Source organism: Monodelphis domestica, chromosome X (assembly GCF_027887165.1).
Source record: "Monodelphis domestica isolate mMonDom1 chromosome X, mMonDom1.pri, whole genome shotgun sequence".
Classification (NCBI taxonomy): Eukaryota; Metazoa; Chordata; class Mammalia; order Didelphimorphia; family Didelphidae; genus Monodelphis; species Monodelphis domestica.
In genome coordinates, this window is record NC_077235.1 from 37,848,137 (window position 1) to 37,872,714 (window position 24,578).

Genomic DNA, 24,578 nt, shown 5'->3' on the forward strand with positions numbered 1-24,578 from the left:
CAATATTTAAAATAAAGAACAAGTAAATTTAAATCAACAAACTGACCAGTATTTCAATGGGAACTATGGGCCTGCTTTAGGCTAATAAGATGGTCAATGCCCAGTTCCATATTTGTCACTGCTAGCTGGAACAAGTTCCAGAAGTGCAGTGGGGGCCGGATAAATGGCCTCAGGAGGCCGCAGTTTGGGGACTTAGAGCAATGTCTGGCACACAGTAAATGCTTAATAAATGTTTGTTGACTGATTCTTGACTGATGAGTGATAGAGACAGAGGTGGGGATGGGAAATGAAGTATCATATGTGTGGAACAATAAGGCTCATTTTGTTGCATCATAGAGCACAGGCATCAGAGTAATGTATAATAGAGTTGGAATGGTAAATTAGGTCCATGTTGTCAAGTTAAATAGAGGAACTTATATTTGATCCTAGAGGCAGTAGGGAACCATTAGAATTTGTTAATTGAGGTAGTGATAGGATCAGACCTGTGCTTAATGAAAATCCCTTTGACAGCTACTTGGTAGATGAAGCAGAGAGGGTGGATAGAGACTTGAGATAGGGAAGTTATTTTAGAAGTCATCAAAGTAGTTCAGGCAAAAGGTGATAGATAGTTGAACTAGGGTGGTGTCCCTGTGAGTAAAAAGGAGGGAGCTGCCAGAGATCTTGTAGAGATATTGTGTTCCTATTCTCTATAGAAACAACAAGATTTAGCAACCGATTTGATATAGAACAGTGATGGCAAACTTTTTAGAGACTGAGTGCCTAAACTACAACCTTCATGTTGCATGTGAGCCCCCCTCCCCTTTATTCTAGATAGAGGAGGGAGGATGTGCTCTCATTGGGCTGCTGGGCAGAGGGGCAGATGATGGGAGAAATGTCCTCAGGTGCATGTGGAGGGGGGGAGCAGCCCCTCTGGCACATATGCCATAGGTTTGCCAACATGGACATAGAGAATGAAAGTGGAGAGTCAAGAATGTCACATCTGAATGACTATGAGGATAAAGGTAAAGAGGTCCAGAAGAGTAATGGATTTGGGGAAAAAATAAGAGGATTCTACTTTGGACATATTTGGAGATTTGTATGAGGCATAACATGTGAAGTATCTAACAGGAAGTTTGTGATATTTTTCTGAGACACCAGAGAGAGATTAGAGCTAGATATGTGGATCTGAGAGGCAGATCTAAGTTGTGAAGGATTTTTTATCTAAATATTTGAGTATGCTAGAGAAAATGGGGAGCCACTGGGGATTCTTGAACTTGAGCAGGGGTATGACATAGTCAGATCTATATTTTGGAAATTCATTTGTTACCTGTGTTGTAGGTGGATTGAACACGAGAGAGGCTAGAATCAGGGAGACTAATTAGAAGGATCCTACAGTAGTTCAAGTAAGAAGTTATAAGATGTGAATTTGACTTGTGGCCATGTGATGGGATGGTCATGTGAGGACATTGAAGGGGATATGGCTGAGAGATGGTTTGGAGTCATAGACTTGACAAGACTTGAAGGGTGAGCTCAGAGTTGAGGATAACTTCAAGGTTGCATACCTGGGCAGCTAGGAGAGTGATGAAATATTCTCCTTGACAAAAGCAGAAAAGTTAGGAAGGAGGTGTGGAGTTAAGGGAAAACCCAATGAATTCCAGTTTGGATGTGTTGAGTCTTAGGTGGGACATTCAGGTAGAGCTGTCCAACCAGCAGATGGAGTAGAGGTAGGACTCAGAATAGAGAGATGAGGGCAGGATATTTATATTTGAGAGGGATCTACACAGAGATGAGAGTTGAACTCATTGGAATAGATGAGGGCCTATGGCTAATTTCCCTTTTTATACCCCCTATATTCCAGCCAAACTAGTCCACTTACTGTTCTCCTTAACAAGGATCCCATCTCCCATCTCTATACCATTACACAAGCTATTGATCATGCCTAAAATGATTTCTCTCCTCACCCTCTGCTACTTGGAAGTCCTCAATTCCTTCAAGACTCCAGTGCTAACCCTAAGCTAAGTCTCTCCCTTATCCCCCAGTTGTTAATGCTCCCCTTCCCCCAGATTACCTTGTATGCATGTCATATGTACTTTGTATTTATTTACCTCTCTACATGTCTTTCTCAATAGAATGTGGGCTCCCTGAGGACAGAGATGGCTTCATTTTTGTTTCTGTTTCTAGTGCAGTGCTTGGCATATAGTAGTTGCTTAACAGATGTTTATTGATGTAAGTATAACAGATTTGGTTCCGTTTTTATGCACGAGGAAACTGAGACACAGGGAAAATAAATGATGCGTGCAAGACCAAAGAGTGGGTTAGTGGCAAAGCCAGGACTAGAACTTGAGATTTTCTCACCTTCCCTTTTGATTAAGAAGGTAAAAAAGAGTAAAAATGCTTCATAGTTTATTAGTGGCAAATAGTATAAGTAAGTGATATACTTGGGGTTGGAGAGACCTAAATTTGAATCCTGCCTTAGACAATTATTAGTTGCATGACCCTGCAAAAATCATCTGACCTCTTTCTGTCCCAGTTTACTTTTCTATAAAATGGGCATAATAATAGCACCTACCCCACTAAGTTATTTTAAGTAACAAATGAGATAATATATGTAAAATGCTTTGCAAAAAACATTAAAGCACTTTATAAATGTTAACTACTATTATTAGCTATTATTATTGGGGTGAAGGAGTCCGTTGATTAGTCAAAGAAGATGTGGGTGGGTAGTATCTGAAATAAGATCGCATTCAGCGTATATCTCTTACCTTTGAATATACCTTTTAATGTGACAATTTCACACCATTCAGTTCATCTGAATCTTTTTAAACTTTGAAGAGATTGAGTTTAAAACAGGATTACTAATTGAACTATTTGATCTCCTAGAAGTGAAAACAAGTGCCCAAGAATTACTACTCATAATAAAAGCCATTAATAACCTATTTAATTCCAACACTAAAATAACTGTTAATTGCACAAGGCTTAATAGTGGTTAATCAACCTGGCAGAGGAAAATCAAGGTATACTTTAGTAATAAACCAGTCATGTGAAGTAAATCAAGGATGAAAGTCAGACTCCAGTTAATTTATTGAAAAATGGTATGGGATTTCCAAATGATTTTTACGTTTTCTATATTTTATCATGCTCCCAAAGAGACCAGCAGTTTCCCTGGGGATACCATGGGTTGAGGTTGTACTTTGCTCCAAGTTCTAGTCACTTACGAGAAGACAGCTAGAACCAATTGGGCATTTCTAGATGAAATGGTGGGGCCTTTTCCCATGGGGAAAGATGCATATGCCTGTTTAAAAATTATCCAGGCTTGTTTGGTTGCCTTAAAGTGTTACCAAGAGGCATCTTAAACAAGGTAAAATTTGTCATCTTGCTTGGAGTACAACCAAGAAGAACTAATTAGCAGGGAACACTTTCCCCCTGCTGGCTGCAAAATTAGTCTTGAGGTCAAAATAAATGATAATGAGAAAGTAGGGTTATTAAGTCTAGAGCAGAGTTTCCAGAGGATAAATATAAAAGGTCATTGAATAGAGTATTATTAGTGAGATGGTTTCAGGCTAGTAGGTTTAGATTGGCTTAATAGAACTGACTGAATTTTAAAAAAAAAATAAATTTGCATCACATACTTGACTTTCATCTGCCCTGAATTATTAAATGAACAAAGATAAGTTCTCAGGAATTTTTAATCTTTCAGTTGAATTCAGAACATTCTGGGATCTTTATTTTGCAGAAGCTAACTGTGGCTGTTAGAACTCATCACAAAATGAAAACATTCTGTGCTTTGATAAATATTCATTAGCATTGGGGGGGGGTCCAGACTTGTGATTTTATTGCTGTGGGTAATTTCCAATGTGAAAATTCCTTGCACTGATGTAGATTGGCAGCTCTCGGTAATATAGATTGTTATTTTTGTGAGGGCTTAAGTGACTTGTCCAGAGTTACCCATCTCCTCTGTCAGAGACAGAACTCCAACCCAGCTTTTTCTGACTCCAAGGCTGCCAAGCTATCTATCCACTGCATTACAATCCACTATCTGCTTTATAGGAAAGACAGCATAATGCCTTTATTTCCTATAAAAGTGTCATTTTTCCTCAATAAAGGAAGAAACCCGGATACTCTCTTCCCTTTGCAAACAGAATCATTCCATCAGTGGTAGGATCCAAAGTGCCTAAGATAATGAATTATATTTCCTAATATGGCATCACTAGGTACAAAGGTGAGGCAGCTAGGTAGGAAAATGCATAGAGTACCAGGCCTGGAGTCAGGAAGACTCATTCATCTTCCTGAGTTCAAATTTGGCCTCAGACATTTACTAGGCTGGGTGACCCGGGGCAAGTCACTTAACCCTGTTGGCTTCAGTTCCTCATCTGTAAAATGAACTGGAGAAGGAAATGGCAAACCACTTCAGTATATCTTTGCCAAGAAAACCCCAAATAGGAACATGAAGAGTAAGACGACTGAAAACAACTGAAAGGTACATGGTAAAATCATAACTCCCCTGAGCCTGGCACTCAGCACCTTGGATGTCATAAAATCCAGGAGGAACTTCAGAGGTCATTTAATCCAACCCATCTTTCACCACGAATCCCAGTGTGCCATACCTGACAAATGAGCATACAGCTACTACATCCAAAGTGATCCTACTACTTCCTCTTATAACTCCCTCCACTTTGGGAGAATTCCAAATCCTGGGAAGCTAGGAGTTGGGAGCTCCCCCAACTAATTCATTTTTCCAAGATAAGGCTTGAATGCGTTTAAATTTAGTCTTTCCTTTCAGTACTTTAAAAATATACGAAAATTACTTGTATTCCTTTCTCTGCACCATTTTGAGAGTTCCTTATCTTTAAAATTGAAGCTAATAAAATTTGTGTTACCTTACAAGGTTAAGAGAAAAGTGTTTAATGAACTTTAAAGTGCTTTACTTAGAGGATTTGCCCAAGACAATGGATTGTCCATGACTGGAGGCTGGGTGATCTTGTTGGGGATAGTGTAGAAGAGTTTCCTGTTAAGATACTGATTAAACTAGATGGCCTCTGAGATCTCTTCTAATTCTGAGTTTGTGTGATGTCCAGAATTAAACTTGATACCTCCACCACCTCCACTTCTGTTCTCTTCTTACTTCTTTATTTCTATGGATGGTAATAATCATCCTCTGAGTCACCCAGGCTTGTGATCTTGGTATCTTTCACTCTTATCCATCTTTTATACCCAATCAGCTTCTGAGTACTATACCTTTTACCTCTTCATTATCTCTTGCATTAATTCACTCTCATCAATTTCTAGTTTAAATGCTCACCTGGTCTCTCCCAAGAAGCTTCTTGAAAATTCTTCTTGAAAACAGGAAATTTTTCATTGTTGTGTTGGTATCTTCAGTGCATAGCACAGAGCCTGGAATAGAGTAGGTACCTAATAAGTATTTTATGATTGATTTTGTCAGCTTAAAAAAACCCCAACAACCCTTAGTTTGATCATTTCTGTAGCCATTTTCTTCTGTCTCATATTTATTTCTCCTCTTACCTTCAAGATTTCATCTTTTGTCTCTTTTGGAATTAATAAATGTATTGATTTTCTAGTGTGATTTTAAAAAATGCACATATAGTTCATTAGTCTTCTCTTTTTCTATTTTTAACATATATTTTCAGAGATGTATTTTTTTCCCTCTGAGCAGTGCCCTAGACATATCCCCAAAATATTGGTATGTTTTCTCATTGTTATTCATTTTACATAGTTGTTAATTGTATCCATGATTCATTCTTTGACCTACTAATTATTTAGGATATCATTACTTAGTCTATATTTAGGTCTCCCTTTTTGGCTTGTGTTTGTTGTATTAACTACTATTTTTATTGTATTGTGGTATGTAATGGATGTGTTTAATATTTCTACCTTTTTATACTTATTAATAATTTCTCTGAGGTCTAGCTTAATAAATATTTTCCATTAATGAATGAATATAGCACTTTATCACTACTAATGTTATGATAAAATGAAATATACAGGGTATATTGCAGATAATGTTTTATTAAATTTATTTCTAGGGAAATGAACCTAGAGAGAAGAAATGATTGTCCTTAGTATAGTCAGCACATGCCAGAGATGGGTCCTTAAGCAAACTCTTGACCTCCTTCCCCTACCCAAGTTGCTTCTTCTGTCTAGGCCTCAGGTTCTTCACCTGCAAAATAAAAATGTTTACCTAGAATCTAGAACAGAAGTCCTTTACCTCTATTGTGTCATGAACCCCTTTGAGCAGTCTGGTGAAATTTGTTGACTCCTTCTCAGAATTATACATTTTGAAAATGTATAATTAAAGAAAATACTTAATTTCTGGTAGAGGTTACTGAGAATAAAGATGTTATTTTGTTTCCCTATCCAAGTTAGCAGACCTCCTCCTGAAATCTGTCTGTGGGCCCCAGATTAGGAACCCTCAGATTAGATAAATACTAAGGCTCTATCCAACTCTGAATAGTGCTCTGGATTATACTATATATAGTGTCTTTAAGTGAAGAGCCAGGTTAGGAAGTTGCCCAATGTTCCTTCCTTCTCTTTCCTTCCTCACATTTCCGGCTGGAATCTGGAGTAAATTGAGTTATTATCATGAGGCTGATATCACAGTGTTATCATCACTTGCTCTCATATGGGTATGGACACTAAGCTGGAGGATTCACAAAGTATGTTCCCGATAGTTGACAACAGTGGTAACAGGCCACCCCACTCCCCAAGGCCCCAACTACAATGACCATTCAAGGGGAGGAAACCTAAGGACAAGAGTCCTTTTATCTTGTGTCTTTTTGTTCTTCTGATCTGTCCTTCCTCATAGGATCCTTTCCTGCCAAGAAGTACATCACCTGTTACAGATACACTGATTCCTACAGGCACATTCTGGTTTCTGGAGGTTTGTTAAGATCTATCAGCAATGAGCCTTCTTTAAAATATGGCTGCCTTTCATTTTCCCACTTCAATTTCGATGAATTCTGGGAAGTGAAGAGATAACTACTGCCCAAGTGATCCCAACATATGTGGGCAGAGAAGGAAAATGGTGTGATTGCTGGTAGGAGTACATAGTCTCCAAGGTATCCTCCCACGACATCCTTCTTCTCCTTCCTGTCTCCTCAGAACCATAACTAGGGCAAAATGAGCCAGGCTTTGCTCCAGGGCACCAACATTTAAGAGAATTTAAAATTAAAACTTAAAAAATCTGCACAATTTAAAAATTCTTGGCAACACTGACTCCTTCAGCAGTGTATATAAACAAGCAATCTTTAGCAAGAATAATCAGACTCCTGAAGCTTACAGATGTCCTGTCTCTTCTCCAGTCTATCTCCTACCCTCCCCATTCCTATCCTCAGTCTCACATACCTGCTGAGTTTCACCTGCCTCTCCCTTCTCTCCCCACAGTGACTTTTCTCCAACAGTAGCCTCTTCTATCCTAGGCTGTGTCTCTTTCTGATTTCAGGGACTACAAGTTGTATCTCCCACAATAGGGTTGTGTTTCAGGATTTTCCTTCCAATTAAGCTGAATTTTTAAAGTATTTCTTGTCTTTTTTTCATATAAAGACTTAGAAAATTCATGTGAGACTCCACTTACTGCTACTTTTCTCAGGCACCAAAACTACTCTACCCAGGGAACAATCTCATACTATGTTTAAAGAGTCTTTTATTTTGCATAGGTTTGAAAATCCTTTCAAAGGTCATTTCTGACTTGCCTTTGAAACAATGGCTCTGAGGCTCTTGGATACATGGGTTGTGGCAGCTAGCTGTGGAAATTGCTCTGCTTTTGTGAGTGTGATCAAATGTAGTTTGGTCATCATTGTTCAGGACACTTCATTCTCAGGCTATCCAAATCCCCCACTGACACGCTTTCTCTTTATTCCCGTTGAACGGGTCTTCCATAAAGTCACCTTCTTCAAAGCCTATGTCAGCATCTATATTTCATGCTCTACAACTTCAGCATTTACCTTGAGAGGAGTACTATTAATTACTTATTAGGGTTGCATCTCAAAAGTACTGAGAGAATATCATGTTATGAAGGGAGAAGGCGGATTCATTGGGATATTCACTTGGGGCTCCTGAAGACAAAGGGGACAGGCCTTTGATGAATGCCCTTGCAGATGCCCTCTCCAGGTTGGCTCCTCAACATCAGGCCAGTTCTATGCATCTTGTTCTAAGGAGGCATATTTTTGGCACCGGTCACACAGAGCATCCAGAAATCTCCCCTCGCAAGCCTTCTCATCCACATCATCAAAGAGAAGAGGAAATTCTTTCCCAGCCTCTTAGCCTTCAGCCTCATTACCTAGGCTGCTTAGGTCAGATACTACAGCCATAGAATCAGGTTTTTTTTCAGGAAATGTCTTCCAGCAACTAGTAATATCAGCAACACAGAACTGTTTGAAATGCAGATTGACTTTAACTGCTTTTTGCCTGACTATGTGAAAGCCAGAGATCCATTGATTCCTGGTAGATCCATTTACCTGTAGGACAGCCCCTCTGCTCTGTATTGAGGATATGGCATGAACCATCATTGCCTCCCTCCAGCTTTGTGCATTACAGGAAGCTCTAGAGAGGAGACCCTACCACTATTTTATTGCCAGTGCTTTTTCATAGCCCAGATAACCCCAGGGTAGATGGGAAGTGTCAATGAAGGTAAAACTCTCCAACCCCTCCATTAGAGGGGCTAAGAAAATAGGAAACACCTCAATAAACAAGCCACTGGGTGCCACTACAGTAGAGGGAGCTCTGGGCCTGGATTTAGGAAGGCCTGAGTGAAAATATGACCTTAGCTACTTCCTAGTGGTTGGACCGAGGCAAGTCACTGAACCTCTGTTTGCCTCAGTTTTCTCATTGATTAAAATGGAGAAAACAATAATGCCTGCCTCCCAGGATGGTTATGAAGACCAGAATTAATGATTGTAAAACACTCAGCATAGTGCCTGGCACATAATAGGCCATTTATAAGGCCATTTCTTTCCTTCCCTCTTTCTAGGAGTTAGATGAGAGTGTACATATGGACCTACTTGGCTTTAATTTAACTAGGAGGTCTTTTGATTGAGTAGGGAACACTACAGCTATCTGAGGAGGAATGAACGTAGATATCAGAGACATAGAGTTGGAAGAGACATATGAGGAAACGAAGGATCCCAGAAGTTAAGTGACAGGCTCAAGGTCACAAAGGTAGTTAAGTATCCAAATAGAAAGTTGGAGATGGCTCAGCAGTATTCTTGACCCTGAGCCCAACTAATGAACCTGAAAGCTTTTAGCTGTCTGCGGACATTTTGATTCTGACTTTTTATGAAACAACTGGAGCAAAGGTAAGGAGGAAAGCAGATTTCTCTTTGGGAATGCTCTCTTTGGGAATCATCTCTCCAACAACTTGCACAGGACTCGGTACTTTTCAGTTTGCCCAGTTTGAAGGAAATATGAGAATTTCATGGAAGTTGGGAACAGAGAAATTGAGCTGTGCCTTGGAGAAGTGAAACCTGTGATGTCTAGAGGCTTAATGCTCTGTTTGCTCTGTTCTGCAGATGCGGAACGGTTTGAAAGGAGCCAAGACTAGTGTTCTGTAAGAGACATGAGAGGAGAGGGTGGCTATTGAATTCAGTGTCCTGTTTGCATTGGAAGTCTTTTCTTGATGATTTCATATAGCAAACCGGTTTGTTTTGCAAGAGAACACACTGTATGAGGACTTGAACTGAAAGTCTGACAATCTACTGAGCCAAAAATTCCCTGAACCTGGAAAGTCCAGAGGAGAACCAGATCCTTATGGGGAGTCTGACTAGAACTGGGAGGAGGACTTGAGTTCAAATTCTTCTTTGAATATTTTCTATAGCTAGATGACCCTGGATAAGTCACTTAAGGCCCCCATAGCCCTAGTTTTCTTATCTGTAAAATGGGGATCATTATAGCACTTACAAGAATTTTTGTGAGGATCAAATTTGATAAAAGTCAAGCATTTCAGAAACCTTAGATATAAAAATATCAGCGATTATTGTTACAATCAGTTTTATGGTTGCTTGGGCTGACCTAACTTGCTTCAGAAAATTTCCTTTAAAAACCACTATAAAAAACCCAGTACTTGTATAAATCACAAATATCTATTACCGCATTTGGAAACATTTTCTAACATGACCTCTGGATTTGATTTGGGCTGTTTTCCCTAGTGATCAGATGGTGAACACGGGCAGAAAAATGGGCCAGTTTCAGCAACTCTTCCTCCATCTCTACCTTTATCACTGACCCCACCTCCACCCCTTTAACCTACAAGAATAAAAGCCCTGAAAAGCATCTGAAAGCAAAAGTGAAGCCGGCTAAGATAGTGACTCTCTAGCTTGGCAAGCAAAGAGATCAGAATGAGCCATGGGTGTTCCAGAAAATAGATGGCTATTTCTTAGCTACCGGGACATAATCCTTCATTTATTTTGCAGGGTGTTTAGAGGTCATCCAGTTTTTGGAAAACCTACACTTGTATAAACATTCCTCACAAAGATCAAATTTCAAATTTAGGCAATTTTCCGGGGGGTGGGGGGGAGGAACTTTAGAATAAAATATTTTCTTATCATAGACTTAATGTTCCTCAAACAGGAACATTCAGTATGCAAAGAGCAAAAAAGAGGTCCACATATGAAATTGTGACCTTTGGAAATGTACAGTTTTTCCAAATGCTTATCAAACTTATCACAGTAGTAATGAAATTGCCCTGTTTCTACTTCCTGCCAAAGTTGGACTCCTTCTCTTTTCCTAAAGGTGCCTCTGCAAGGCCAAGCCCCTTTTACTCCAGACACCAATCCCTATGATGGCTCTCCACTTATACCAGACCATATATGGGATAGCTCTTTTAGCGCTGGAGTTGAATATGATTCTTATATTAGTCTGACTTTGAGTCAGCTAGGTGATGAGTATAGTAGATAGAGTGCTGGACTTGAGTCAATAAGACCTGAATTCAACTTTGACCTCAGATGCTTCCAACTGTGTGATTTTGGGCAAGTCACTTAATCTCCATCTGCCTCAGTTTCCTCATCCATTAAATGGGACTAATAAAAGCACTTACTTCTTAGGATTTTTGTGAGGATAAAATAAATAAAGAATCATAAACCTAGGTGCTTAATAAATGTTCGTTTCTTTTCCTTCATTCAGCAGGAAGATCTGGATTATGTGATAAATGTGAATAACATGAACCTGGAAGTAGGGAAGGTGTTAAGCGATGGTGGTAGAGGGCAATGGTAATTATGGGATCTTCTAAATCTCCAACCATGGCAAATGAGTTGATAGTATCAGAAAGGGTATGTAGTACTGGAAAGGGTGAGCAGCAATGTAGTCTCATCCCCTGGGGGGAATCTAGATCTCAGTGATGCCAAGAGATCGAAGATACCAGAAAGTAAGAGGCTAAAAATGAAACGTTTATTAGTTATGGAGTGGGACTTTCAGAGGGAACAGTGGAGCAAGTAGGCAAATCTAGGATAGTACATTGGGAGGTGGGACTGGGGTGGAGAGAAAACAATGCTCTAAACATGCCCCTTATTTCACAAGGCACATACCAACAAATATTTCCCCTCCTGAACCCGATGCATGCCCCTATAGCTTTTAGCATATGTTAGTACCAGTCCATAGTTCAGAGCCTTACATATTTTCAGCAGTGTTTGGCACACAGCAAGGGTATAATGAAGGCTTGCTGATTCTTTATCAGCTGAAGGGATGCCAAGTTGAATTATTTCTTTGATTAATTATTTTCTTTCATCCAAAGAATAATGGACAATTTCCTGATAGAGAATCACAGAATTTTAGAGTTGTAAGAAGAGACTTTAGTATTGTTATATCTCACTGTTCACTTGAAAAAGAATTCCTTACTATTATGCTTTCTACAAATGGTCATTCAGTTTTTGCTTGAAGGTATTAACCCACTCCCTCCTGAGGCAGCCCGTTCTCACTGTTGGGAAGTTATGAAGTCATTCCTGACTTCAAGGCTAAATTTATATCCCCCTGACTCACATCTCATGTTCTTAGTTCTCCCCTCTGGGCCCAGATAGAAAGAATAAGGCTAATCTCTCTTACTCATGTGGCATGATCTTCTTCTGAACATTTTCCAGTTTGTCAATATCCTTCCACAAATATGGTACCCAGCACTGAACACAACACTCTGTATAGTTACCATCAATTATTCCTTTTGGTCTAGGTGAAATTAGAGGACTCAGGGAGTGGATGTAGCCTCCTAGTTAACATTCCTTGTAGGTTTTTTAAAGACTGGGTTCAATTGAGATGTTTCAACTTTGCTGTCTGGCCCAAGCGAACTCTTAATACTTGAGATTCCTCAATCATTCTGGAGTCTATAAAAATAATAATGGATAACATTTATATAGTGCTTACTTACTATGTGTCCAGGAATATACTAGGTGCTTTACATATGTCATCTCATTTGATCCTCACTACAACCTTGGGAGGTAGGTACTATTAAGATCCTCATTTTGCAAAAAAGAAAAATGAGGCAGAGATAAAATGACTTACCCAGGGTTAACTTTGAAATCAAGTCATCCTGACTCTAGATCCAGTTCTTTATCCACTATGCTTCCAGACTTGGGGGGTTGGTAATTTTCAAGTAAAATGGTAATTCACACAAAGATAAAGCAATGCTTACTTCCTTTCCCTTGTATCCCCAAACTTTTGTAGCCAAAGTCTCTTCTTGCCCAAATGTAAGGCCAATCTTTCCCATAGATGAGGACAGTTTAAGAGGCTGTATACCTTTGAATCAGGGCCTAAGCAGAGTCAGCCTGAGATTTGTCCTTTTTTCCTTTTTGAACCCTGATCCCTCTGAATTGAAACCTGGCTTCTCCTCTATCCACTCCCCCTTGAATTTCACACTTGACTCTCTGATAAATTCCCCTTAAATGGGGTCCCACATTGTTTTGCCAGTCCTTCTCAGAACTGGAGCCCTTACCTCTTTATTGAACCCGTGTCCTTTTGGTTCTTTCCTTAATATATGCTGCTAGACATCTCTTTTGTGGCTTGTCTGCTTGTTGCACCCTCCATTTATTGTTCCTAACACTGGAATCCCCAATATTGTTTATAAGCTCTCTATCATGAATTTGGCAACTATTATTTTGGCTACTTAGAAGCATTCTTTCTTCCTCCTTCTGTGTTTTGTGATTTGTGACATGACTGGATAGTTGTGTTGTTAGTTGAAATAATGTACAGAAATAAATCGGGGGTCAGGAAGAGCTGGGTTCAAATGTGCCTATACTGGCCACATGTCTATATACAAGACACTTCAATTCTGGGTCTCATTTTTCTCCCCTGAAAACAGTACAACTAACTCATTGTGAAGCTAAGATGAGATGATGTACACAAAATTAAATTGAATCTGCCAGAAAATCTATTATGTGTCCCTGTTCTCAAGAAGCATATCTTTTCTATTGGAGGAGAAACAGCTTGGCATTGTGGGTAGTGAGTCATCCTTAGAGGCAAGAACATCTTGGTTCCAGTCCTGCCTCTGACACTCATTTAATTCCAAAAACTTTCTAGTCAGTAAGTTGGTGTGAATTAGGCACCTACTGTGTGGCAGGTAAAAGACAGTCCTTACTCTCATGGAACTCCCAGTCTAATTCTCTAATATGATAGAGTTAGTTGTGAGAGAGAATTTAAACTTTTTGTTTATTTTAACTTAATCAATCAAGAACTTGGCATCCCCCACACTTAATTAATCCTAAAAGACCACAAGCACGCCCTCCCCAGTGCTAGGCATATTGGGAGACTGTGATTGGTTCCTGAGATGTCATAGACCAGCCCACAGTGAAAGGAACTAGAAACCAAAGAGACAGGAAGTGACATGGAGAAAACTACTTATAAAAGCCAGCCAAGGGCATTCTGAATCATTCTGCTGCCTTGGCGGCTCTTGCTGAGGGACATCTTCTGCATTGGTAGCTCTTGATGGACTCCTTTTGCATTGGAGGGATTCTTCTGCCTTGGACTTCTGCTTCGGAGATTGATTTTGCGCTGGTAAGACTGTTGCTGAAGAGATTACTGTGACTCCTGGTTGGAGATCAGGACCTGAGGGAGCCTTTGTCAGAACTAAGCTGGATTTCTTTGGAACTGGACTTAGGAAATTTAGCTAGGCAGTGTTTTCTACCTCCTCCCTACATTTCCCTCTCTTACTATCACTATTTTGCTGTACCAAAGCTACTAATAGTCTCATGACTTCATATTTAATTATTTGTAAACAGCGACCACAATTTTTTAATTCTTATATTTATCAAACGCATTTTAATTAGTACACAGTGCTGATTTCTGTTAGTAGAAGTAATTTCCTTCCAGAGAGGCCTTTACCCTAATGAGATCATAGATATAGTCCAAAAAAAGGAATTTTATTTTCTCTTGCTTATCATTGCTCATATTGAATTCCTTCTCTATGCTTATCACTGTCTTGTGACAATAGAATGATAGTATAAGGTGAGGCCACTTTGGCTTTCAGGGCAATATAAGATTAGGCCTTGAAGAGCAGTAAGATTTAGATAGGCAGAGGAGACAGGAAAGGACCTTCTGATCAGAGGTGATAGAATTAAAAGAAAAGAGTGTTGAAGAGAGATTGTCTGCTTCTCATGGAGTGGTAATACCTTAACAGCAGGAACAGTGGCATAAAGGGTGGCATATTAATGGAAGGATGATGAGAAGAGTGGATCCAGAGCATGACTTGAAGTCAGGAAGACTTCAATTTGAATATAGCCTCAGACACTTATTAGCCATGAGATCCTAAGCAAGTCACTTTTGCGAGAAGGGAATTTGTGTGCTGATTTGCTCAATCACAGATTTGAACTTCTCTTCCATTTGTTTTGAATTTGGGTCAATCAGCAACCACTCAATTGATCCCACAGGCACTGCCCCTCTGGGTGGTGCCAGGCTAATTGCAGAACTGGGATTGGTTCCTGGGGAGTTAGGGAAGAGTTAGTGGGTATAGTAAGGATTTATAAGATGAGATGCAGTAGGAAGCTGGACAGGGTTGTTGTTTCTGAGGCTGAGCTTTGGAGACAGACTTTGTGTTGTTAGGTAATTCTTTACCTCCTTTCTCTATTTCCCTCTCTTATTATCTTTATCTTACTATAATAAAACGAGTAGAGCTACTAACAGTCTTGTGTCTAAAGAGTATATTTTTATAAACTGTGACCACAACTTTTTTTTACTCTTATAATTTACTCAAACCCATTCTAACCATTACACCTTCAATTTGTTTGGGTCACAGTTCCCTCATCTTAAAAATGGGGAGTCATAACAGTGCCTGCTTCCCAGCGTTTTTGTAAGGAACACATGAGATAATATATGTAAAGCACTTGGTAAACATTAAAGCCCCATATAAATGCTTCCTATGATAAGAATGCTTCCTCCCAAAGATGGCTAATCGTACCCATTCTGCATTCATTCTTTTTTTTAACCCCTCACCTTCCACCTTAGAATCAATACTGTGTATTGGTTCCAAGGCAGAAGAGTGGTAAGGGCTAGGCCATGGGGGTGAAATGACTTGCCCAGGGTCACACAGCTGGGAAGTATCTGAGGCTACATTTGAACCTAGGACCTCATGCCTCTAGGCCTGGCTCTTAATCCACTGAGCTACCCTGCTGCCCCCTGCATTCATTCTTTTTTTTTTTTGGAATTTTTTTTCATTCTTTTTTTTTTAATTTTATAGTATTTTATATGATCATTTCCATGCATTTTTCATTAAAGACAAAGATCATTTTCTTTTCCTCCCTCCCACCCCCCGTGGCCGACGTGTGATTCCACTGGTATCACATGTGTTCTTGATTCGAACCCATTGCCATGTTGTTAGTATTTGCATTAGAGTGTTCATTTAGAGTCTCTCCTCTGTCATGTCCCCTCAGCCATTGTAGTCAGGCAGTTGCTTTTCCTCGGTGTTTCTACTCCCTCAGTTTGTCCTCTGCTTATGGATAGTGTTTTTTCTCCTTGATCCCTGCAGATTGTGCAGGGACATTACACCGCCACTAATGGAGAAGTCCATTACGTTCGATTATACCACAGTGTACAATATTCTCCTGGTTCTGCTCCTCTCGCTCCGCATCACTTCCTGGAGGTCGTTCCAGTCTCCATGGAACTCCTTCACTTTATTATTCCTTTTTGCCCAATAATATTCCATCACCAACATATACCACAATTTGTTCAGCCATTCCCCAATTGATGGGCATCCCCTCGTTTTCCAATTTTTGGCCACCACAAAGAGCGCAGCTATGAATATTTTTGTACAAGTCTTTTTTCTCATTGTCTCTTTGGGGTACAAACCCAGCAGTGCTATGGCTGGATCAAAGGGTAGACATTCTTTTATCACCCTTTGTGCATAGTTCCAAATTGCCCTCCAGAATGGCTGGATCAGTTCACAACTCCACCAGCAGTGAATTAATGTCCCTACTTTGCCACATCCCCTCCAGCATTCATAGCTTTCCTTTGCTGTCATGTTAGTCAATCTGCTAGGTGTGAGGTGATACCTCAGAGTTGTTTTGATATGCATCTCTCTGATTATAAGAGATTTAGAGCACTTTTTCATGTGCTTATTAATAGTTTTGATTTCTTTATCTGAAAACTGCCTATCCACCCTGCATTCATTCTTAAAAGGGTTAGATTCATAGGGTAACATTTTTTAGACTTTGTCCCCACATCCTGACTGGGGTTGTAGCCTTTTTAAGCCCCTTTACATAGATTCTAAGAAAAATATAGCGTGAAAAGACAGTCCATTTGAGGGTATTGATGTGAGATAGAATGGAATAGGCCAAATGGAGTAAGATGCTTAAACAGAAGGAAAAGTTAGATGAGGATTTGGGAAATGGTGCACAAACCTGGCAGATAAGTGTGTCAGTATCATTATTGGAGTATTTCAGCTGTTGGGACATTTGTTGGAGCTTACTGTCAAAAAGAGAGCAGGTAATCAACTCTTGGCTTGCCTTAATGATAATTTCATCCTTTAGAAGGTGGAGGAAACAATTATGGGAACTACAGTTTTGAATCTGATTGCCACAACCAGTAATGGACCAATTGCTAAAACACATATGCAATAGGAATCTTGCTGCTCCATCCTGGTGTTCATGATAGCTAAGTAAAGGAAAGCCATGCAGAGTTGGATATGCACCCTACAATTCAGAGAAGCAATAGACAGGTTCTAATGCCCAATATTTTGCAAGAGAAATTGGTCCAAGAAAACAGGGAAGCACTCACGAATGAAATTCTGCATTCTTGTTTTATTTTACTATTTTAATTTTAATAACAAATTTCCACATATGTTTTCCAAAGTTATATGATCTCCTTCCCTTTCTCCTCCCTTCTCTTGGAGCTGACAAGCACTTTGATCTGCGTTATACATGGATTATCATGCAAAACATTTCTATATTATTCATTTTTACAAGCAAATAATCTTAAAGAACGAAAACCTCCAAAGATATACCAAACAAACAAGTGAAAATTCATGTTTTCATCTGTATTCCTACTCCAATCCTGCTTTCTGAAGCACAAATCTCCTCCAAAAGTATAACCACCTGAGATCAATGTGGATGCACAGGGAACTCATCACCATCTTCCACGTTTAAAGGTATTTACAGAGGATGGAAGTGAGGACAAGTGACTGAGAATGAACTCAATGTGGAAATGCCTGTGCCAAAACAAGATGTGAGTGTTTTAGGGCAAAATAGTAGCGGCCAAACTCCCTAGTGCTGTATTACATAGCAATGAAAGAAACATAGTTTCCAGAATAGAGATAATCATTTTCTAGTACTCTGCCTTGGGCAGGCCACCTCCAGTGTACTGGGTTCACTTCTGAGCATCATGTTTTAGGAGAAATTATTGACAAATCTTGAGAAGCAGAAATTCAGAGGGAACCTTTTAATTGCCTACAAGTACTTGAAGGTCCATCATATGACCCCCGAATCTAAAGAAAAATATTATCTTTGTTTTGCTTGTCTCTGATAGTAGTAATAGGAGCCATGGGTGGAAGGTTCAGAAAGGCAGATTTAAGTTGGATAGGAGGGAAAATGTTCCAACACCTCATGTTTTTGCCAGTTGGAATGGGTGCCTTAGGGGTGAGGGACTCCCCTCCTGGAAGTCTTCAAGAAGCAGTTGAATGACCACTTGTTGGACATGTTGTAAAGATGGCCTGATGAGTTCCCTTCCAACTCTGAGGTTCTGTGACTTTGTGAATTAAAAATAAACCAGAAGGCTTTTTTGACTGTCCTGGGGGAAATGGGGATCTTATGGCAGTTTTTCGGCAGGGATTGGATGAAATGGAAATGGTCTTTAGGTGGCTTAGCCCAGCAGTTGCTGATGGATCAGTAGGCAGAGAAGCTGGATGTAGAGAGCCTGGACATTGAGGGTAAGCATACATGCAATAGAATGGTGTAGTATTTAGGTAATTAAAATTAGAATTAAAATTCCCAGAAAGGAAGAGACAAATGGGATAACTTTTTTTAAGGAAGAAAGGACAGGAGAATTTTGTATTTGGTGAATGAGAGGGATAAAGGAAGTTTCACAGAGCATTTCCTGTTCTGGACAAATACAAGCAGTTAAGAGAATCATTGTCTGTGTACTCTTTCAGGTTAACAGATTAAGTTGGTTCCAATTAAAGCATACACAATAGTTGCTAACACATGGAAATTGGAATTTACCAAATAAATATTTGTATTAATAATAACAGCTAACATTTACATAGTGTTTAAAGCTGGCATTTTAAATTAATTTTTATTTAATTTTATTATTTTAATTAATTTTATTCTCACAACACCTCTGGGAGGTAGTTGCTATTATTATCCCAATTTTATAGATGAGGAAACTGAGGCAGGCAAAGGTTAAATTACTTGCATAAAGTCATATAGTGGTAAATGGCTAAAACCATATTTGAACTCAGGTCTTCCTGATTCCAAGCCCAGTACTCTATTGACTGAGCTCTCAATTTGTGTCCATTTCCTTCTCCTGACATCAGAAGCAGTCCATCTCTGTTCTGTCAGCTGTGACTCAGGCACTGTGGTGGATGCCTAGACACATCCATTCGAAAGAAGTTTTGAGCCGGAGAATGGATATGTAGCTCTAAGATTCTCACTCTCCCTTTATTTTATTAGCTATGACATTTACCGATATAGAAATGTGAACATGAACATGTATACATCTACATTGATTTTGAAAAATACATTTCTCCAAATAATTTTTTTCTGCAGAATTTTACATCTAGGTCCCCAGTGAGAATAGTTGACATCAGTGCATTTCAATTAATTAATCAAGCACTCTTCAAAATACTTTCCCAGCCAACCCCACTGCTTCTTACCATCCAGAGAAAGCCAGTTCTTTCTCCAGCTCAAATTCAGTTATCACCTTTTGTCTCCTCTTTCACCAGAAGACAGTTTAATTCAGTTCAGCGCATCCCAGGCCCCCAAATGAATGTGCTCTTGTCACTTTGAAAATGTCATTGTCACTTGGAAACATCTCCAGGAGAAACACAAAAAGGGATTTTGCTGTGGCATATAAGATGTTTCAGAAACTTAAATTGAGTCATGAGGGGGAAACATGAGGGATTAAGGAAACAAAACCAAATACCAAGGTGAAAAGCATGCTGAAATGGAAAGAACACTCAACTTGGTATTAGAAGGCTAGGGTTCAAATATTGCCTCTGCTGCATACTAGCTGTGTGCCCTCAGGCAGCTAGGTGGTACAGTGAATAGAGTGCTGGCCTAGGAGTCAGGAAGAATTGGTTCAAATCTGACTTCAGATACTTACTAGCTATATGACCCTGGGCAAGTCACTTCACCCTATTTGCTTCAGTTTCCTCATCTGTAAAATGAGCTGAAGAAGGATATGGCAAACCAGTCCAGCATCCTTGCCAGGAAAACTCCAAATGAGGTCATGAAGGATTAGACACAACTGAAACCCTCAGGCAAGCCCACGGAATGTCCTTGAGACATTCTTCTCTTCTTTGTAAAGTGGGGATAATTATACATACCCTACCTACCATTCAGGGTTGTTATGGAAATGAATAAGGTGCCTCGAAATTATAAAGTTGTACAAAGGGAAGACAATTTCATAGATCTTTGATCTCATTCATGTAAGGATATTCCTTTCAGTGGTACAGATCCCATCCTTTCCTGCCCATCCTGTTGGGCTGTTTGTCCTGTGGATTTCCTGCTGGAAATCTACCCACATACTGGGGACTTCCTCTAGACGTCTAGGTATTGTGTGGTTAAACAAAGATGGTGCATATTGTCCATCAGTTTCCCCCTATTCTTTGCATGTGAAGAGCCCACCTCCTTTTCTAGTCATGTATATATCTTCAATGAACTCCCTTCCATTACTTCCTGTGCTCAGCCTTCTCAAGGCAAACGGATGTCTCTCCAGTACCCTCAGAGTGACCTGCAACTTTCATTCTTCTAGGCTCATGGTATTTCATGACTCTGACTGTATAACATGCAAGCCATTATTCTAGGAGAGAAATTACCCAGGTGCACCGGGTACCATGCAGTGAATTTCTAAGAAGTGCCTACGGTGTAGAATGTAGCTCAGGCTCTGTCCTCAAGTAGCTCATGGTCTGGTCATCAAAGGGACATGTTATTAAAACATTCTCTAACATCCCAGGACCTGAACATGCCCTCTCATAATGGTACAGTGAAATGAAGAGTTAACTAGCCAACCCTCTAGAACCTAACTCTCATCTCTCTCTCTCTCTCTGAGGATCAGATAAATCATAGATTTAAAGCCAGAAGCAACCTTAGAGCTAATATAGTTCAGAGATGTTAAATATATTCACACAGAACCAGATTAAAATATAGTTGGGGGGCATCTGGGTAGCTCAATGGATTGAGAGCCAGGCCTAGAGATGGGAGGTCCTGGGTTCAAATGTGATCTCGGACACTTCCCAGCTGGGTGACCCTGGGCAAGTCGCTTAACCTCTGTTTGCCTAAGTTTCTCCATCTACAAAGTGAGGGCAATAAGAGCCCCTGTTTCCCAAGGTTGCTGCAAGGATCAAATGAGATAATATTTGTAAAGCAATTAACATGGTGCTTGGCACACAGTAAGTGCTGCATAAATGCTCGCTATGATTTTAATGTAAGGCATTCCAAAAGTTTTAATGCCTTTTTAAATTTTTGTAACTTCAGAAGTATAAACACTACAAACTTGCCAGAAACACAATTTGAAAGTTTAATTATATAAAATTTTGATGTTTCTTATTAACATTCACCATCACCACCATTTCATGTCTCATCACTCCAGTCAATAGTCATATTCTGCAAAGAATTTCATCAGCTGCTGCTTACTGACTGAAAGGTTTGCCTTTATAATCCTATCCTTATGGTTATCCAAAGAATGAGGTTTTCTTTAAAAAAAAAACAACCCTTATCCTTCTGTCTTCGAATTAATACTGTGCATTGTGGTTCCAAGTCAGAAGATAGGTAAGAGTTAGGCAATGAGGGTCAAGTGACTTGCCCAGGGTCACCCAGCTGGGAAGTGTCTGAGGCTAGATTGGAACCCAGGACCTCCCAACTTGGGGTCTGACTCTCAATCCACTGAACCGCCCAGCTGCCCCCCCCCAAAGAATGAGATTTTGATACATATACACTTGGCTCGACATGATCCAACAAGAAAAAGTCTAATGGAGACAGGTCAGTTGACCTGATCATTCATAAACTCTTCCATAGACAGTGCATAATGCCACTCTCCTGTCTTGTTCAAATAAAAATTGTAATTTATATTCCCAATTCACAAAACTAGATGAGTAGAAAAATTTAAATAACTACATTTTCATGTATTTTTTTTAGTCTGTGGCATGTTGTCTCCCTTCTGTTACTAAGCACAATGTCTGGCACATCTAGAAACTTCATGAGTGTTTGTTGATTGATTATCATCCTGATAACCCTGTGAGGCATGGAAGGTGGAACTTGGCCCTATTTTCAGTGCTATTTTACTGTTGCCTGAGGAAACTGAAGCTCACAAGAGTGAAATGAGCTTGGGTCTCTCCGTGACCCTCTGCTGCTTAGAACTGAACTCATAGGCCAGGTCTAGACTATATTCAAACCACTGAGCAAATGCAGGAATGAGTCAGTGAGGACCGACAGCTGGTTGTGACTGTGCCATGAAGACAGAGCCAGCCTGGAATAGAATCCTGATGATTAGCAATGGATAAATAGAAAGACCTTCATTATTGACATGCAGGAAAGGTCTAATTTTCTCTGAAGGAAAATTCCTTTTGAAAATAGAACATCTTGGAATTAGAGTTTTAAGAAGAATATTTTTGACTCTTGTTTTATTAACCCTTACTGGGTACTGGTTCCAAGGCAGAAGAGTGGCAAGGGCTAGGCAGTGGGGGTCAAGTGATTCACCCAGGGCTACACGTGGCCCTTACCCAAGGGGTTCTTACCCAAGAAAGAATCTTTTTGAATGGTAAAAGTGTCTACAATCATCTGAATGCCAAGAGCAAAGAGCCAATAACCCCATTATTCATGAAAAATTAAGTTCAGAGGGTCGTAGAGGCAAAGATGCATTGTTGAAAGATATATAGATTAAATCTTGACTTTTTTTTACACGAGGATCCTGGAGCCCAGAAGAATTAAGTGACTTGACCATGGTAGTGTCGAAAGAAATGGCAGAAGCCAGGTACTTTGACTTTGAAGCTGGATGGGAAGTTAACTGTATTGCTTCTCCATTCATCATGAAGCAGTCATTGAGCCATTCTCCTGATCAGGGATTCAGTACTGTGTGAGGGAGAGGAGAGAAGAAACTCCATTGCCCAAGCATCTTCTGCCTTGAGAATCATCATTCCAGGAACCGCACAAGAATTCTCTTGCAGCGATAACACAAATTGCCTGATCTGCTTGTTCGTTTGCATGTCAGATGTGTCTGTGTCTGTGTCTGTGTCTGTATCTGGGTGTGTACATGTGCTATTTAAAGAGATACTATAATTACAACTTTAAAAACATTTCTTTGTAGCCAAGGCAGGCTTGGGTTGCTTCTTGCATCAACAGTTTTAATTAAATCCTGTTGGTTTCAGGGGTAATTTAAGCTGGTATCTTTATACTTTAATTTACAAATACAAGTGCACAGTAAAGGTAAAGAGAGGGAAGGTGTGGAGAGAAAAAAAAAGACTTGGTGTTTTGTGTAAAAATGTCAGAGGCAATTTCATATCCTGTTCTTTCTTGGCAGGAGAAAAAATCGGTTGAGCCCTACAGCCAAAATTGCATCATTAATCAGACTTTTTTGCATTATTTATCATTCTCAGGTGTGTTTCTAGCACTTGTGTATGGGTGTATGGAGGGGGGTGTTGGGAGGGAAGAATACCGCATCTGTCACCTAGTGTGGCAAGTTAGACTGTGGGAAGCCGGGATTCAAAAGCCACCTGTGGAGCCCTGGTTCCATTGAATTCGTCAGAAACCTTGAAACGTCAATCATAGCTTCGTGGAGAATCCAGCTTGAAGGTTTTGAGTGCTCTTTCTAAAGGACTGATGTGACATTGCTAACACACACAGAGTTGGTGAGAAAGACAAGAGAAGGGTCCAGGCAGAGATGCCTTTCTTCCTCCTGCCTCCCTGGAGACGGTCAAACAAGGCGAGATGATGATCGCCTGCTGGGGACCCGATAGGAAGAGATTCTCATTCAGATGTGAGATGGCCTGGATGGCTGCTGAGGTCCCTTCCTATTCTCCGGGTCAGAGATTTTACATCATTCATGATCCAGTCTGTCCCAGGGCCTTTGGTTTGTGGCCTCCTCCATTGCTGCTTGCTGCTTTGACCGAAGCAATGAAGAGATGAACCTCTTTGAGGTTAGGGATCTGTGGTGATTCAGGTTGGTGTTTACTGAAGTGATAAGACTAATGTTTAAATTGCTTCATGGATTAATAAATACAGTGGTATATTGGTGCCACTGAGATTGGAAAATAACTGGAGATGAGTCCTTAATATATTGGCCCCTAGCACATCCTCCACACAAGACTTCTGGGAAAGCAGGGATAAGGAATCACACAGGACAGTAGAGTGCCTCAAGGCTCCATGGAGATTGATAGCCACCAGAGACCATAAGCTTCAGGGTTCCATCCTCAGCAGAGGATCTGCCACAAAGACCCTCCCATCCATCACAGATCCTGATGCCAGAGACAGAAGCATGCATGGGCTTGTGCCAAAGGGGGCCCATGTCAGTTTAAGATCTTAATCTAGTCCATCAGAGATCCCAAATCTCAGGCATGATACTATACTTCTAATTACTGAGTGCTTGTGCCAGGTGCAAGTTATCTCCTGGGGATGTACCTTCCCCTCCCATGTATGTATGGTCAGCATCCCTACTTCTCTCATCATCAGATGCTCGATTTACATTTGGGAGCGCCTTTGAAAATCATCTAGTCCAAATTGTCATTTTGCCAGTGAGGTAGCTAAGGTTCATGGGAATTCAGCGATTTGCCTAAGGTCACACGGGTGATTGACAGGGCTGAGATTTGACCCCACATAGTCCTTACCTCAAATCCAACGTTCTTTTTTCTCTGTGATGCTACTGCTTACTTTAATTGCTCCCCGAGGAACTGGATCCCTGGATCTTTGCCAAGGCCAACCTTTCTGTTTGGACCTTTGACCTCCTTCCTTTCTGCCTTCTTTGGAAATTTG

At 40.2% G+C, this 24,578-nt stretch overlaps 1 pseudogene; it reads left to right on the forward strand.

Annotated features, from left to right (window-relative positions):
- Positions 1-937: 937 nt before the first annotated feature.
- The window catches only part of LOC100617314 (p21-activated protein kinase-interacting protein 1-like), a 49,334-nt pseudogene continuing 25,693 nt past the window's right edge, over positions 938-24,578 (forward strand).